This window comes from Bufo bufo, chromosome 9 (genome assembly GCF_905171765.1).
Source record: "Bufo bufo chromosome 9, aBufBuf1.1, whole genome shotgun sequence".
Taxonomy (NCBI): Eukaryota; Metazoa; Chordata; class Amphibia; order Anura; family Bufonidae; genus Bufo; species Bufo bufo.
Window position 1 is genome coordinate 130,611,582 of NC_053397.1, and position 17,147 is coordinate 130,628,728.

The 17,147-nt window shown below is 47.3% G+C and overlaps 1 protein-coding gene across 5 annotated transcripts in view; it reads left to right on the forward strand.

Annotated features, from left to right (window-relative positions):
* LOC120979628 (E-selectin-like) overlaps positions 1 to 17,147 on the forward strand; it is a 1,421,133-nt gene that overhangs the window by 899,628 nt on the left and 504,358 nt on the right. The gene's annotated exons all lie outside the window — the stretch shown is intronic.

Genomic DNA, 17,147 nt, shown 5'->3' on the forward strand with positions numbered 1-17,147 from the left:
GTGCCTGTGGCTCTATTAGCATATAAAACAGGTTTTTTTAACCTGTCATTCATGTACTAATCGTCCTCTCCCCTCAGCCAGATCCCACGCGTGCGCACTAGGCATAACCTGAGGGACCGGACGATTGCGGAGGCGGGGCTAAGGTGAGGAAGGCGGTGATTTGAACTGAGAAGGCGGCGCTGGGCACCAGACAGAGATGGCTGCAGCCGGGCACACTGTATGAAGCGACGTCCCCTTGGACACCTTAGGTAGGTGAATGACAGGTTACAAAAACCTGTTTTTTGTGCTAATAGAGCCACAGGCACATTTAATAAGTACAGTTTCGGATTCATGCTATTTGGACGGACCTGGCCATATGTCTAGGTTATAGGCCTAAAATGTCATGACAGAATCCCTTTAACCGCCTCCGGACCGCCTAACGCAGGATCGCGGTCCGGAGGCGGCAGCCATGCGCAGAGTCACGCATATTCGCGTCATCTCGCGAGACGCGAGATTTCCTGTGAACGCGCGCACACAGGCGCGCGCGTTCACAGGATCGGAAGGTAAGCGAGTGGATCTCCAGCCTGCCAGCGGCGATCGTTCCCTGGCAGGCTGGAGATGCGATTTTTTTAACCCCTAACAGGTATATTAGACGCTGTTTTGATAACAGCGTCTAATATACCTGCTACCTGGTCCTCTGGTGGTCCCTTTTGTTTGGATCGACCACCAGAGGACACAGGCAGCTCAGTAATAAGTAGCACCAAACACCACTACACTACACCCCCCCTGTCACTTATTAACCCCTTATTAACCCCTGATCACCCCTGATCACCCCATATAGACTCCCTGATCACCCCCCTGTCATTTATCACCCCCCTGTCATTGATCACCCCCTTGTAAGGCTCCATTCAGACGTCCGTATGTTTTTTACAGATCCACGGATACATGGATCGGATCCGCAAAACACATACGGACGTCTGAATGGAGCCTTATAGGGGGGTGATCAATGACAGGGGGTGATCACCCCATATAGACTCCCTGATCACCCCCCTGTCATTGATCACCCCCCTGTAAGGCTCCATTCAGACGTCCGTATGTTTTTTACGGATCCACGAATACATGGATCGGATCCGCAAAACACATAGACGTCTGAATGGAGCCATACAGGGGGGTGATCAATGACAGGGGGGTGATCACCCCATATAGACTCCCTGATCACCCCCCTGTCATTGATCACCCCCCTGTAAGGCTCCATTCAGACGTCCGTATGTTTTTTACGGATCCACGGATACATGGATCGGATCTGCAAAACACATACGGACATCTGAATGGAGCCTTATAGGGGGGTGATCAATGACAGGGGGGTGATCACCCCATAAAGACTCCGTGATCACCTTCCTGTCATTGATCACCCCCCTGTAAGGCTCCATTCAGACATTTGTTTGGCCCAAGTTAGCGGAAATTTTTTCTTTTCTTTTTTCTTACAAAGTCTCATATTCCACTAACTTGTGTCAAAAAATAAAATCTCACATGAACTCACCATACCCCTCACGGAATCCAAATGCGTAAAATGTTTTAGACATTTATATTCCAGACTTCTTCTCACGCTTTAGGGCCCCTAAAATGCCAGGACAGTATAAATACCACACATGTGACCCCATTTCGGAAAGAAGACACCTCAAGGAATTCCGTGAGGGGCATATTGAGTTCATGAAAGATTGAAATTCTTGTCCCAAGTTAGCGGAAAGGGAGACTTTGTGAGAAAAAAAATAAATCAATTTCCGCTAACTTGTGCCAAAAACAAAAAAAATCTATGAACTGCCCATGCCCCTCATTGAATACCTTGGGGTGTCTTCTTTCCAAAATGGGGTCACATGTGGGGTATTTATACTGCCCTGGCATTTTAGGGGCCCTAAAGCGTGAGAAGAAGTCTGGGATCCAAATGTCTAAAAATGCCCTCATAAAAGGAATGTGGGCCCCTTTGCGCAACTAGGCTGCAAAAAAGTGTCACACATCTGGTATCGCCGTACTCAGGAGAAGTTGGGAAATGTGTTTTGGGGTGTCATTTTACATATACCCATGCTGGGTGAGATAAATATCTTGGTCAAATGCCAACTTTGTATAAAAAATGGGAAAAGTTGTCTTTTGCCGAGATATTTCTCTCACCCAGCATGAGTATATGTAAAAGACACCCCAAAACACATTGCCCAACTTCTCCTGAGTACGGCGATACCACATGTGTGACACTTTTTTGCAGCCTAGGTGGGCAAAGGGGCCCACATTCCAAAGAGCACCTTTAGGATTTCATAGGTCATTTTTTACACATTTTGATTTTAAACTACTTACCACACATTAGGGCCCCTAGAATGCCAGGGCAGTATAACTACCCCACAAGTGACCCCATTTTGGAAAGAAGACACCCCAAGGTATTCCGTGAGGGGCATGGCGAGTTCCTAGAATTTTTTTTTTTTGTCACAAGTTAGCGGAAAATAATGATTTATTTATTTATTTTTTCTTACAAAGTCTCATATTCCACTAACTTGTGACAAAAAATAAAAACTTCCATGAACTCACTATGCCCATTACAAAATACCTTGGGGTGTCTTCTTTCCAAAATGGGGTCACTTGTGGGGTAGTTATACTGCCCTGGCATTTTAGGGGCCCGAATGCGTGAGAAGTGGTTTGAAATCAAAATCTGTAAAAAAAATGGCCGGTGAAATCCGAAAGGTGCTTTTTGGAATGTGGGCCCCTTTGCCCACCTAGGCTGCAAAAAAGTGTCACACATCTGGTATCACCGTACTCAGGAGAAGTTGGGCAATGCGTTTTGGGGTGTCATTTTACATATACCCATGCTGGGTGAGAGAAATATCTTGGCAAAAGACAACTTTTCCCATTTTTTTATACAAAGTTGGCATTTGACCGAGATATTTATCTCACCCAGCATGGGTATATGTAAAATGACACCACAAAACACATTGCCCAACTTCTCCTGAGTACGGCAATACCAGATGTGTGACACTTATTTGCAGCCTAGGTGGGCAAAGGGGCCCACATTCCAAAAAGCACCTTTCGGATTTCACCGGCCATTTTTTACAGATTTTGATTTCAAACCACTTCTCACGTATTCGGGCCCCTAAAATGCCAGGGCAGTATAACTACCCCACAAGTGACCCCATTTTGGAAAGAAGACACCCCAAGGTATTTCGTGATGGGCATAGTGAGTTCATGGAAGTTTATATTTTTTGTCACAAGTTAGTGGAATATGAGACTTTGTAAGAAAAAAAAAAATCATCATTTTCCGCTAACTTGTGACAAAAAATAAAAAGTTCTATGAACTCACTATGCCCATCAGCGAATACCTTAGGGTGTCTACTTTCTGAAATGGGGTCATTTATGGGGTGTTTTTACTGTCTGGCCATTGTAGAATCTCAGGAAACATGACAGGTGCTCAGAAAGTCAGAGCTGCTTCAAAAAGCGGAAATTCACATTTTTGTACCATAGTTTGTAAACGCTATAACTTTTACCCAAACCATTTTTTTTTACCCAAACATTTTTTTTTCTTCAAAGACATGTAGAACAATAAATTTAGAGAAAAATTTATATATGGATGTCGTTTTTTTTGCAAAATTTTACAACTGAAAGTGAAAAATGTCATTTTTTTGCAAAAAAATCGTTAAATTTCGATTAATAACAAAAAAAGTAAAAATGTCAGCAGCAATGAAATACCAACAAATGAAAGCTCTATTAGTGAGAAGAAAAGGAGGTAAAATTCATTTGGGTGGTAAGTTGCATGACCGAGCAATAAACGGTGAAAGTAGTGTAGTGCAGAAGTGTAAAAAGTGGCCTGGTCATTAAGGGTGTTTAAGCTAAGGGGGCTGAAGTGGATAAACAGTTCAGTGTTTTATTCACACATAAGGAAAGTGACAACAAAAAGTCAGTTTCAAGGAAAAAAATGTTACCTTGAGTCTGGTGTTTGTTCACATCAGGCAGCAACACATAAGTCATTGGGTGAAACAGAAGTCCACATGCTTTCATCAAAACAAGATAGCAGGCCTTAATCCCGGCCAAAACTCTCAGACCCCAACACAGAGACTGGCAAAGCTCCACTGTCTGCTGGAGGATAATGCACAACCAGCTGAGACTGCTGGCTGGCATGGGCGTAGTTATAGGGGGTGCAGAGGTAGCAGTCGCTACCGGGCCCGGGAGCCTGAGGGGGGCCAAAGACCCTTGTGCCACATAAGAAGACACACAATGCACTGAGGGAAGGAGGGCCCAAGCTGAACTCTTGCACCAGGGCCCATGAGCTGTTAGCTACGCCCCTGCTGGCTGGGTTTTATATCCCTTACTAGAGTTGAGCGAACACCTGGATGTTCGGGTTCGAGAAGTTCGGCCGAACTTCCCGGAAATGTTCGAGTTCGGGATCCGAACCCGACCCGAACTTCGTCCCGAACCCGAACCCCATTGAAGTCAATGGGGACCCAAACTTTTGGGCACTAAAAAGGCTGTAAAACAGCCTAGGAAAGAGCTAGAGGGCTGTAAAAGGCAGCAACATGTAGGTAAATCCCCTGCAAACAAATGTGGATAGGGAAATGAATTAAAATTAAAATTAAAAAAATAAAAATGAACCAATATCAATTGGACAGAGGTCCCATAGCAGAGAATCTGGCTTCACGTCAGCAGAGAATCAGTCTCTTCATGCCATAGCAAAGAATCTGGCTTCATGTCAGCACAGAATCAGTCTCTTCATGCCATAGTAGAGAATTTGGCTTCATGTCAGCACAGAATCTGTCTTCATGTCATAGCAGAGAATCAGGCTTCACGTCACCCACCACTGGAACAGGCCACTGTCACACATTTAGGCCCCGGCACCCAGACAGAGGAGAGCGGTCCCGTAACAGAAAAATCTGGCCTTATGTCAGCACAGAATCTGTCTTCATGTCATAGCAGAGAATCAGGCTTCACGTCACCCACTACTGGAACAGGCCACTGTCACACATTTAGGCCCCGGCACCCAGACAGAGGACTGCGGTCCCGTAACAGAAAATCTGGCCTTATGTCAGCGCAGAATCTGTCTTCATGTCATAGCAGAGAATCAGGCTTCACGTCACCCACCACTGAACAGGCCACTGTCACACATTTAGGCCCCGGCACCCAGACAGAGGAGAGCGGTCCCGTAACAGAGAATCTGGCCTTATGTCAGCGCAGAATCTGTCTTCATGTCATAGCAGAGAATCAGGCTTCACGTCACCACCACTGGAACAGGCCACTGTCACATATTTAATCCAGGCACCCAGGCAGAGGAGAGAGGTCGCGTAACAGAGAATCTGGCCTTATGTCAGCACAGAATCTGTCTTCATGTCATAGCAGAGAATCAGGCTTCACGTCACCCACAACTGGAACAGGCCACTGTCACACATTTAGGCCCCGGCACCCAGACAGAGGAGAGCGGTCTCGTAACAGAGAATCTGGCCTTATGTCAGCAAAGAATCTGTCTTCATGTCATAGCAGAGAATCAGGCTTCACGTCACCCACCACTGGAACAGGCCACTGTCACATATTTAGGCCCAGGCACCCAGGCAGAGGAGAGAGGTCGCGTAACAGAGAATCTGGCCTTATGTCAGCACAGAATCAGTCTTCATGTCATAGCAGAGAATCAGGCTTCACGTCACCCACCACTGGAACAGGCCACTGTCACACATTTAGGGACCAAAACCCAGACAGAGGAGAGCGGTCCTGTAACAGAGAATCTGGCCTTATGTCAGCACAGAATCTGTCTTCATGTCATAGCAGAGGAATCAGGCTTCACGTCACCCACCACTGGAACAGGGCCACTGTCACACATTTAGGCCCCGGCACCCAGACAGAGGAGAGCGGTCCCGTAACAGAGAATCTGGCTTATGTCAGCGCAGAATCTGTCTTCATGTCATAGCAGAGAATCAGGCTTCACGTCACCCACCACTGGAACAGGCCACTGTCACACATTTAGGCCCCGGCACCCAGACAGAGGAGAGCGGTCCTGTAACAGAGAATCTGGCCTTATGTCAGCGCAGAATCTGTCTTCATGTCATAGCAGAGAATCAGGCTTCACGTCACCCCACCACTGGAACAGGCCACTGTCACACATTTAGGCCCGGCACCCAGACAGAGGAGAGCGGTCCCGTAACAGAGAATCTGGCCTTATGTCAGCGCAGAATCTGTCTTCATGTCATAGCAGAGAATCAGGCTTCACGTCACCCACCACTGGAACAGGCCACTGTCACACATTTAGGCCCCGGCACCCAGACAGAGGAGAGCGGTCTGTAACAGAGAATCTGGCCTTATGTCAGCACAGAATCTGTCTTCATGTCATAGCAGAGAATCAGGCTTCACGTCACCCACCACTGGAACAGGCCACTGTCACACATTTAGGCCCCGGCACCCAGACAGAGGAGAGCGGTCCTGTAACAGAGAATCTGGCCTTATGTCAGCACAGAATCTGTCTTCATGTCATAGCAGAGAATCAGGCTTCACGTCGCCCCACTACTGGAACAGGCCACTGTCACACATTTAGGCCCCGGCACCCAGACAGAGGAGAGCGGTCCCGTAACAGAGAATCTGGCCTTATGTCAGCGCAGAATCTGTCTTCATGTCATAGCAGAGAATCAGGCTTCACGTCACCTACCACTGGAACAGGCCACTGTCACATATTTAGGCCCAGGCACCCAGACAGAGGAGAGCGGTCCTGTAACAGAGAATCTGGCCTTATGTCAGCACAGAATCTGTCTTCATGTCATAGCAGAGAATCAGGCTTCACGTCACCCACCACTGGAACAGGCCACTGTCACACATTTAGGCCCCGGCACCCAGACAGAGGAGAGCGGTCCCGTAACAGAGAATCTGGCCTTATGTCAGCGCAGAATCTGTCTTCATGTCATAGCAGAGAATCAGGCTTCACGTCACCCACCACTGGAACAGGCCACTGTCACACATTTAGGCCCCGGGCACCCAGACAGAGGAGAGCGGTCCTGTAACAGAGAATCTGGCCTTATGTCAGCACAGAATCTGTCTTCATGTCATAGCAGAGAATCAGGCTTCACGTCACCCACCACTGGAACAGGCCACTGTCACACATTTAGGCCCCGGCACCCAGACAGAGGAGAGCGGTCCTGTAACAGAGAATCTGGCCTTATGTCAGCACAGAATCTGTCTTCATGTCATAGCAGAGAATCAGGCTTCACGTCGCCCACTACTGGAACAGGCCACTGTCACACATTTAGGCCCCGGCACCCAGACAGAGGAGAGCGGTCCCGTAACAGAGAATCTGGCCTTATGTCAGCGCAGAATCTGTCTTCATGTCATAGCAGAGAATCAGGCTTCACGTCACCTACCACTGGAACAGGCCACTGTCACATATTTAGGCCCAGGCACCCAGGCAGAGGAGAGAGGTCGCGTAACAGAGAATCTGGCCTTATGTCAGCACAGAATCTGTCTTCATGTCATAGCAGAGAATCAGGCTTCACGTCACCCACCACTGGAACAGGCCACTGTCACACATTTAGGCCCCGGCACCCAGACAGAGGAGAGCGGTCCCGTAACAGAGAATCTGGCCTTATGTCAGCACAGAATCTGTCTTCATGTCATAGCAGAGAATCAGGCTTCACGTCACCCACCACTGGAACAGGCCACTGTCACACATTTAGGCCCCGGCACCCAGACAGAGGAGAGCAGACCCGTAACAGAGAATCTGGCCTTATGTCAGCGCAGAATCTGTCTTCATGTCATAGCAGAGAATCAGGCTTCACATCACCCACCACTGGAACAGGCCACTGTCACACATTTAGGCCCAGGCACCCAGGCAGAGGAGAGAGGTCGCGTAACAGAGAATCTGGCCTTATGTCAGCACAGAATCTGTCTTCATGTCATAGCAGAGAATCAGGCTTCACGTCACCCATCACTGGAACAGGCCACTGTCACACATTAAGGGCCCGGCACCCAAACAGAGGAGAGCGGTCCCGTAACAGAGAATCTGGCCTTATGTCAGCGCAGAATCTGTCTTCATGTCATAGCAGAGAATCAGGCTTCACGTCACCCACCACTGGAACAGGCCACTGTCACATATTTAGGCCCAGGCACCCAGGCAGAGGAGAGAGGTCGCGTAACTGAGAATCTGGCTTCATGTCAGCACAGAATCTGTCTTCATGTCATAGCAGAGAATCAGGCTTCACGTCACCCACCACTGGAACAGGCCACTGTCACACATTTAGGCCCCGGCACCCAGACAGAGGAGAGGTTCATTCAACTTTGGGTTGCCCCGCAATATAATGGTAAAATGAAATTAAAAATAGTATTGAATGAGGAAGTGCCCTGGAGTAGAATAATATATTGTTAAGGGGAGGTAGTTAATATCTAATCTGCACAAGGGATGGACAGGTCCTGTGGGATCCATGCCTGGTTCATTTTTATGAACGTCAGCTTGTCCACATTGGCTGTAGACAGGCGGCTGCGTTTGTCTGTAATGACGCCCCCTGTCGTGCTGAATACACGTTCAGACAAAACGCTGGCTGCCGGGCAGGCCAGCACCTCCAAGGCATAAAAGGCTAGCTCTGGCCACGTGGACAATTTGGAGACCCAGAAGTTGAATGGGGCCGAACCATCAGTCAGTATGTGGAGGGGTGTGCACAGGTACTGTTCCACCATGTTAGTGAAATGTTGCCTCCTGCTAACACGTTCCGTATCAGGTGGTGGTGCAGTTAGCTGTGGCGTGGTGACAAAACTGTTCCACATCTCTGCCATGCTAACCCTGCCCTCAGAGGAGCTGGCCGTGACACAGCTGCGTTGGCGACCTCTTGCTCCTCCTCTGCCTTCGCCTTGGGCTTCCACTGGTTCCCCTGTGACATTTGGGAATGCTCTCAGTAGCGCGTCTACCAACGTGCGCTTGTACTCGCGCATCTTCCTATCACGCTCCAGTGTAGGAGGTAAGGTGGGCACATTGTCTTTGTACCGGGGGATCCAGCAGGGTGGCAACCCAGTAGTCCGCACACGTTAAAATGTGGGCAACTCTGCTGTCGTTGCGCAGGCACTGCAGCATGTAGTCGCTCATGTGTGCCAGGCTGCCCAGAGGTAAGGACAAGCGGGAGGCGTATCGTCATCGTCCTGTGTTTCCCCCCAGCCACGCACCAGTGATGGGCCCGAGCTGCTTTGGGTGCCACCCCGCTGTGAACATGCTTCATCCTCATCCTCCTCCACCTCCTCCTCATCCTCGTCCTCCTCCTCCTCCAGTAGTGGGCCCTGTCTGGCCACATTTGTACCTGGCCTCTGGTGTTGCAAAAAACCTCCCTCTGAGTCACTTCGAAGAGACTGGCCTGAAAGTGCTAAAAATGACCCCTCTTCCTCCTCTTCCTCCTGGGCCACCTCCTCTTCCATCATCGCCCTAAGTGTTTTCTCAAGGAGACATAGAAGTGGTATTGTAACGCTGATAACGGCGTCATCGCCACTGGCCATGTTGGTGGAGTACTCGAAACAGCGCAACAGGGCACACAGGTCTCGCATGGAGGCCCAGTCATTGGTGGTGAAGTGTGTCTGATCCACAGTGCGACTGACCCGTGCGTGCTGCAGCTGAAACTCCACTATGGCCTGCTGCTGCTCGCACAGTCTGTCCAGCATATGCAAGGTGGAGTTCCACCTGGTGGGTACGTCGCATATGAGGCGGTGAGCGGGAAGGCCGAAGTTACGCTGTAGCGCAGGACAGGCGAGCAGCGGCAGGGTGTGAACGCCGGAAGCGCGAACAGACGGCCCACACTTTATGCAGCAGCTCTGACATGTCGGGGGTAGTTGCGAATGAACTTCTGCACCACCAAATTCAGCACATGCGCCAGGCAAGGGATGTGCGTCAAACCGGCTAGTCCCAGAGCTGCAACGAGATTTCGCCCATTATCGCACACCACCAGGCCGGGCCTTGAGGCTCACCGGCAGCAACCACTCGTCGGTCTGTTGTTCTATACCCCGCCACAACTCCTGTGCGGTGTGGGGCCTGTCCCCCAAACATATGAGTTTCAGAAAGGCCTGCTGACCTTTACCCCGGGCTGTGCTGAAGTTGGTGGTGAAGGTGTGTGGCTGACTGGATGAGCAGGTGGAAGAAGAGGAGGAGGAAGCTGAGTAGGAGGAGGAGGAGACAGGAGGCAAAGAATGTTGCCCTGCGATCCCTTGGCGGCGGAAAGGACGTGCGCCAAACAGCTCTCCGCCTGGGGCCCAGCCGCCACTACATTTACCCAGTGTGCAGTTAGGGAGATATAGCGTCCCTGGCCGTGCTTACTGGTCCACGTATCTGTGGTTAGGTGGACCTTGCCACAGATGATGTTGTGCAGTGCACACTTGATTTTATCGGACACTTGTTTGTGCAGGGAAGGCACGGCTCTCTTGGAGAAGTAGTGGCGGCTGGGAACAACATACTGTGGGACAGCAAGCGACATGAGCTGTTTGAAGCTGTGTGTGTCCACCAGCCTAAATGACAGCATTTCATAGGCCAGTAGTTTAGAAATGCTGGCATTCAGGGCCAGGGATCGAGGGTGGCTAGGTGGGAATTTACGCTTTCTCTCAAATGTTTGTGAGATGGCGAGCTGAACGCTGCCGTGTGACATGGTTGAGATGTTTGTGATGCAGGTGGTGGTGTTGGTGGTACATCCCATGTTTGCTGGGCGGCAGGTGCCAACGTTCCTCCAGAGGCAGAGGAAGAGGCCGAGGCGGGTGGCGGCAGCAGCAGAAGAGGCCGAGGCGGCAGCAGCAGAAGAGGCAGCAGGGGATGCCCTGAGTGACTTCCTTGTTTTTAAGGTGTTTACTCCACTGCAGTTCATGCTTTGCATGCAGGTGCCTGGTCATGCAGGTTGTGCTAAGGTTCAGAACGTTAATGCCTCGCTTCAGGCTCTGATGGCACAGCGTGCAAACCACTCGGGTCTTGTCGTCAGCACATTGTTTGAAGAAGTGCCATGCCAGGGAACTCCTTGAAGCTGCCTTTGGGGTGCTCGGTCCCAGATGGCGGCGGTCAGTAGCAGGCGGAGTCTCTTGGCGGCGGGTGTTCTGATTTTGCCCACTGCTCCCTCTTTTTGCTACGCTGTTGGCTCGGTCTCACCACTGCCTCTTCCTCCGAACTGTGAAAGTCAGTGGCACGACCTTCATTCCATGTGGGGTCTAGGACCTCATGGTCCCCTGCATCGTCTTCCACCCAGTCTTGATCCCTGACCTCCTGTTCAGTCTGCACACTGCAGAAAGACGCAGCAGTTGGCACCTGTGTTTCGTCATCATCAGAGACGTGCTGAGGTGGTATTCCCATGTCCTCATCATCAGGAAACATAAATGGTTGTGCGTTAGTGCATTCTATCTCTTCCACCCCTGGTGAAGAGCTAGGTGGATGCCCTTGGGAAACCCTGGCAGCAGAGTCTTCAAACAGCATAAGAGACTGCTGCATAACTTGAGGCTCAGACAGTTTCCCTGATATGCATGGGGGTGATGTGACAGACTGATGGGCTTGGTTTTCATGCGCCATCTGTGCGCTTTCTGCAGAAGACTGGGTGGGAGATAATGTGAACGTGCTGGATCCACTGTCGGCCACCCAATTGACTAATGCCTGTACCTGCTTAGGCCTTACCATCCTTAGAACGGCATTGGGCCCCACCAAATATCCCTGTAAATTCTAGCGGCTACTGGGACCTGAGGTAGTTGGAACACTAGGACGTGTGGCTGTGGCAGAACGGCCACGTCCTCTCCCAGCACCAGAGGGTCCACTAACACCACCACGACCATGTCCACGTCTGCGTACGCGTCCCTTATTAGATGTTTTCCTCATTGTTCCCGTTCACCACAATTTTGAGAATGGCAAATTTGGGAATAGTTTTTCAACCCATAAAAAAATATGTGCTTTTACGGTCACTACAAATAACTTGACCAGCTAAAACAGTACAGATTTGCTTGAATAGAAATGTGAGACCTGTTTATTTTTTGCACTGTGTGACAGGTTAAGGTTTAATCACAGAATCAGACTTCTATCTGCACGGTAGCGTGTGTCTTAGGTTTTTCTGAATGACACTATCAGTACCTTCAATGTAAGATATCATTTTTGGGATAGATTTCAAGTAGGCCTCAAATACTAGAAACTAGTTATTTTGAGAATGGCAAATTTGGGAATAGTTTTTCAACCCAGAAAAAAAAATGTGCTTTTACGGTCGCTACAAATAACTTGACCAGCTAAAACAGTACAGATTTGCTTGAATAGAAATGTGAGACCTGTTTTTTTTTGCACTGTGTGACAAGTTAAGGTTTAATCTCAGAATCAGACTTCTATCTGCACGGTAGCGTGTGTCTTAGGTTTTTCTGAATGACACTATCAGTACCTTCAATGTAAGATATCCTTTTTGGGATAGATTTCAAGTAGGCCTCAAATACCAGAAACTAGTTATTTTGAGAATGGCAAATTTGGGAATAGTTTTTCAACCCAGAAAAAAAAAAGGGCTTTTACGGTCACTACAAATAACTTGACCAGCTAAAACAGTACAGATTTGCTTGAATAGAAATGTGAGACCTGTTTTTTTTTGCACTGTGTGACAGGTTAAGGTTTAATCTCAGAATCAGACTTCTATCTGCACGGTAGCGTGTGTCTTAGGTTTTTCTGAATGACACTATTAGTACCTTCAATGTAAGATATCCTTTTTGGGATAGATTTCAAGTAGGCCTCAAATACCAGAAACTAGTTATTTTGAGAATGGCAAATTTGGGAATAGTTTTTCAACCCAGAAAAAAAAAGGGGCTTTTACGGTCACTACAAATAACTTGACCAGCTAAAACAGTACAGATTTGCTTGAATAGAAATGTGAGACCTGTTTTTTTTTGCACTGTGTGACAGGTTAAGGTTTAATCTCAGAATCAGACTTCTATCTGCACGGTAGCGTGTGTCTTAGGTTTTTCTGAATGACACTATCAGTATCTTCAATGTAAGATATCCTTTTTGCGATAGATTTCAAGTAGGCCTCAAATACCAGAAACTAGTTATTTTGAGAATGGCAAATTTGGGAATAGTCTTTCAACCCAGAACAAAAAGTGTGCTTTTACGGTCGCTACAAATAACTTGACCAGCTAAAACAGTACAGATTTGGTTGAATAGAAATGTCAGGTCTATTTTTTAGGCGCTGGGTGACAGGCTCAACTTGCCCCTGATGTAGTATATGGCCAAAAAATAACCACACTGTTGATGGTTAAATGCAGTTGGGTGACACAGGCTCAGCCTGCACCAGATGTAGTATATGGCCAAAAAATAATCAGACTGTTGATGGTTAAATGCACTTCGGTGACACAGGCTCAGCCTGCAGCTGATGTAGTATATGGCCAAAAAATAACCAGACTGTTGATTGTTAAATGCACTTCGGTGACACAGGCTCAGCCTGCAGCTGATGTAGGATATAGCACAAAATAACCACACTATTGATGGTTAAATACACTTGGTGATAGCTTGTGCTGGCGCACCACAAGTCACAAAATGGCCGCCGATCACCCCAGAAAAAAAGTGATCTAAAAACGCTCTGGGCAGCCTCAAAAAAGTGAGCAAGTCAATATTAGCACTTCAATGATCCACAGCTGCAGATCGATCACAGAATGAAGTCTTTTGGAGGAGTTAATCACTGCCTAATCTCGCCCTAACGTCGCAGCTGCAACCTCTCCCTATGCTTCAATCAGCAGAGTGACGTGCAGTTCAACGTGACCCAAGCTTATATAGAGGCTGGGTCACATGCTGCACTTGCCAATCACAGCCATGCCAATAGTGGGCAAGGCTGTGATGGCCTCTTGGGGCAAGTAGTATGACGCTTGATGATTGGCTGCTTTGCAGCCTTTCAAAAAGCGCCAAGAAAGCGCCGAACACCGAACCCGAACACTGACTTTTACGAAAATGTTCGGGTTCGGGTCCGTGTCACGGACACCCCAAAATTCGGTATGAACCCGAACTATACAGTTCGGGTTCGCTCATCCCTATCCCTTACCCAAACCTGGCATTTGGCTGCTCCCAGTAAGAGCCGACCCGGATCGGCTTTACAGCCACACTAAATAACCAATAGTGTCAGTAAGCACAAGCTGCCACTGCCACTTAAAATTAGGACATATCTTCTGTCAATGACGGCAACCTTGCGCTTTCCTACACCTTTCCCACACTCAGATCAGGAAAGCATGTGCCTCATGGATTTATGTCTTTCTACATCTCTCAAGGAATGTGGCCCTCAGACCTCTTGGGTTCATTGCATTCATGGACTGGACATCAATTAGAGGACAATAAAACTTTCACACTTCTTATCTGTAATCCTCATGCATAATTGCTCCAACAATTTACTGTTACAATTGTTTGTTTAGTCCTCCACTTATATTGATCTGCTATGCATCACTTGTCTCATCTGCCTCATTATTCCTACGGCATGTACTTTGGTCTATAAATACGTGTCTCTTCAGATACTGTCTTAAGAGACGCCTGGCAAAGAGGCCCAAGTAGCCTGGAAAGCTTGCAATTTTGTCATCATTTCTCACATTTGGCGGCCTAATGTACACAGCCACACAAATTATAGAACAGTTTACAAGTCTGTTTTTTTAACTTAAAGACAGAGAGGCACAATAAAATGTCCTTCCCTTTCTACAAACACACTGAAGACACAGCTACTGACAATTTACTTTGTGAATAATACAGTATTAGCGCCACTAACAGATTAGGGATTAATGTTTTATGTGCGTTGAATTATGCAGATTCTGAAAAACCTTTCTCTAGTGTAAAACAGAAGCTGGCAATCTACTAGACTATTCCCCCCATTACACCAACACATAAACTGCCTGGAAATGCCCTGTCACAGATTATTGCCAGTGCTTTCTGTGACGGTCACGTACACTGCACACAGTGGGGAGGATAGTGACCACTGTGCTCCACCCTCACCCCTGGCCCTGCCTACTTGCCTCGCAAGTCCTAATTACAGGGGACAACTAGACGGCAGTCCCTAACTTAGGATACGTGCTGGGAAGACAGACAAGACAAATACTGGAATGTGAATGGACCGGGTCAGAACCAAGAGAGCTACACAGTACAAAGGGTTAAGCAATGAATGGTCCGGAGAACCTGGGGTCAAATACCAGAAGAGTAGAGAAGTACCAGAGGAGTCCGCAAAGAGTAGTCAGGTGGGAGCCGAGGTCACAATACCAGGAGGGATGCGCAGTACAGGAGGAGCAGGCAAAGGATCGTAAGGGAACAGGATCAGGTGAGTAATCAGTAGTCCAACAAATAGCCAGGAACCTAGAATTAGCAGGAAACCTGTGGCCAGCAGGCTGCCTGTATTTATAGTGGGGTCTGAGGGTCATGTGACGTGGCCAGCGTCACATGACCGACAGACAGACAAGTCGAGCACCGAGTGATCAGCTAGGCGCTCAAGGCAGACTTAGGAGCAGGGAGTCTCCCAGCTAGCAAAGCCGCCTTGGGAACGAGGCCAAACACAGATCCACGCTCCCGAAGCTAAGCAGCAGGTCTGTGGATGATGGGAATATTATCAAAAGACCACGGCACTCTGTAAATATTTTTAGTTGCTTATTTTATTTCATATCTTTTGTATATATATTATTCTTTTGTATATCCATCCAAAAGTAATAGCCACTGGCCAACGTTCACGGCCTATTATATAAATAAGTACATAATTACATTTATATATATATATACTGATCAGGCACAAAGTTAATTACATGCATATCGTGATAACAAAATAGACAATGTTTAAAGAGATATAACATTGATAAGGGGAGAACAAGACGTCTATCATCGATGAGAATACATAATGGTAATACAAAACGAACCGGACCCATCCATATTGTACATAGACGGATATTGTACTTATAGCATGTAAATGAAAATAGAAATCAAACAATAACAGTGGCAAAATGATAAGCACAAATCGTCAAAAATGACAAAATTGAAAAATGAAATGAAATGAAAATGGCAAAATGACTGTAGTAACCGCTAGAGTAATGGGACCACAGAATAGTGGTAGCCAGGCAGAGGTACCAGCGTAAGGATGAGATATCTGTGGAAGCCAAATGGTATAATATTAGGTAGATGGTAGTATATAAAGTCATTCAATAGGTGTGCTAGAATGGCATAGCAGTAGCCATAATAGAATGGAGAGGGGCAGAGTTAAGGAAAATAGTGGCATTAGAATGGTAAAAATAGGAGATGTTCAGAGCGGTCCATTGGGCATAACTAATAGTTTAGTTGTAGGTAAGATTTCAAGATTATTGTATAAGGACACTCTCTAAGTATAAATACCTTAGTAAGCATAACAGGCATAACAAGCGTGGCATAGTTAATATAATAGCTGCTCACTTGGTCGCAATCACTGTACATACCTTAGTTCTGTGGAGTAGGGAGAATCGTGGATGGCGTGGGGATGCTGGATGCCTGTGCAATTTAAAAGGACCGCGGGGATGACGAGGCGCGGCGTGACTGGCGCCGAAATGGTGACGTAATGAATAGGCGCATGCGTAGTGTGGGTAGTCAATGTCGGGAGCGCGCATGCGCAGAGGTACTCTAGTGTCTAAGAAGGGCACTGGCAACTAGTAATTATGTATGGGAGAGACAGAAAATAGTAGAAATGGCACTGAGAAGCTTGTGAGGAGTACCAGAATAAGATAATAGACCTCAGACATATATATCTCTTAAGGGGAAAAAATAGTATCTATACTATGTTAGTAATTAATCAGGTAACATCGATATACAGGGTAATGCATTGGTCCCTATAGGGATTAGTAAGATAATATGTCTCTACATTTCTAAATATATATTATTTTCTATATTTCTATCAATATATTATAATAATAGCAGTATCTTATACTATATTATATCACTAATGGTATACTACTACCTGGCTGATAGTGGTCATTTCACCTGTGGAGAATAAAGAGGGGGGGGGGGAAGAGAGAGTTAATATTTGGAAATCCATAATTATCACCTATTGTAAAAATTGGTACAAATAGCTTAATGGGTTAATAAGATGAGAACATTATGAGTCAATAGTAAAGCGACAAAATGAAATGAAAAAGTGTAAAGGATCAAGAGATACAGAAATCAAAGTCTCTATTTAATCCACGAGGTGTCAAAGTATTAAGTTCATAGATCCAGTAAGCCTCAC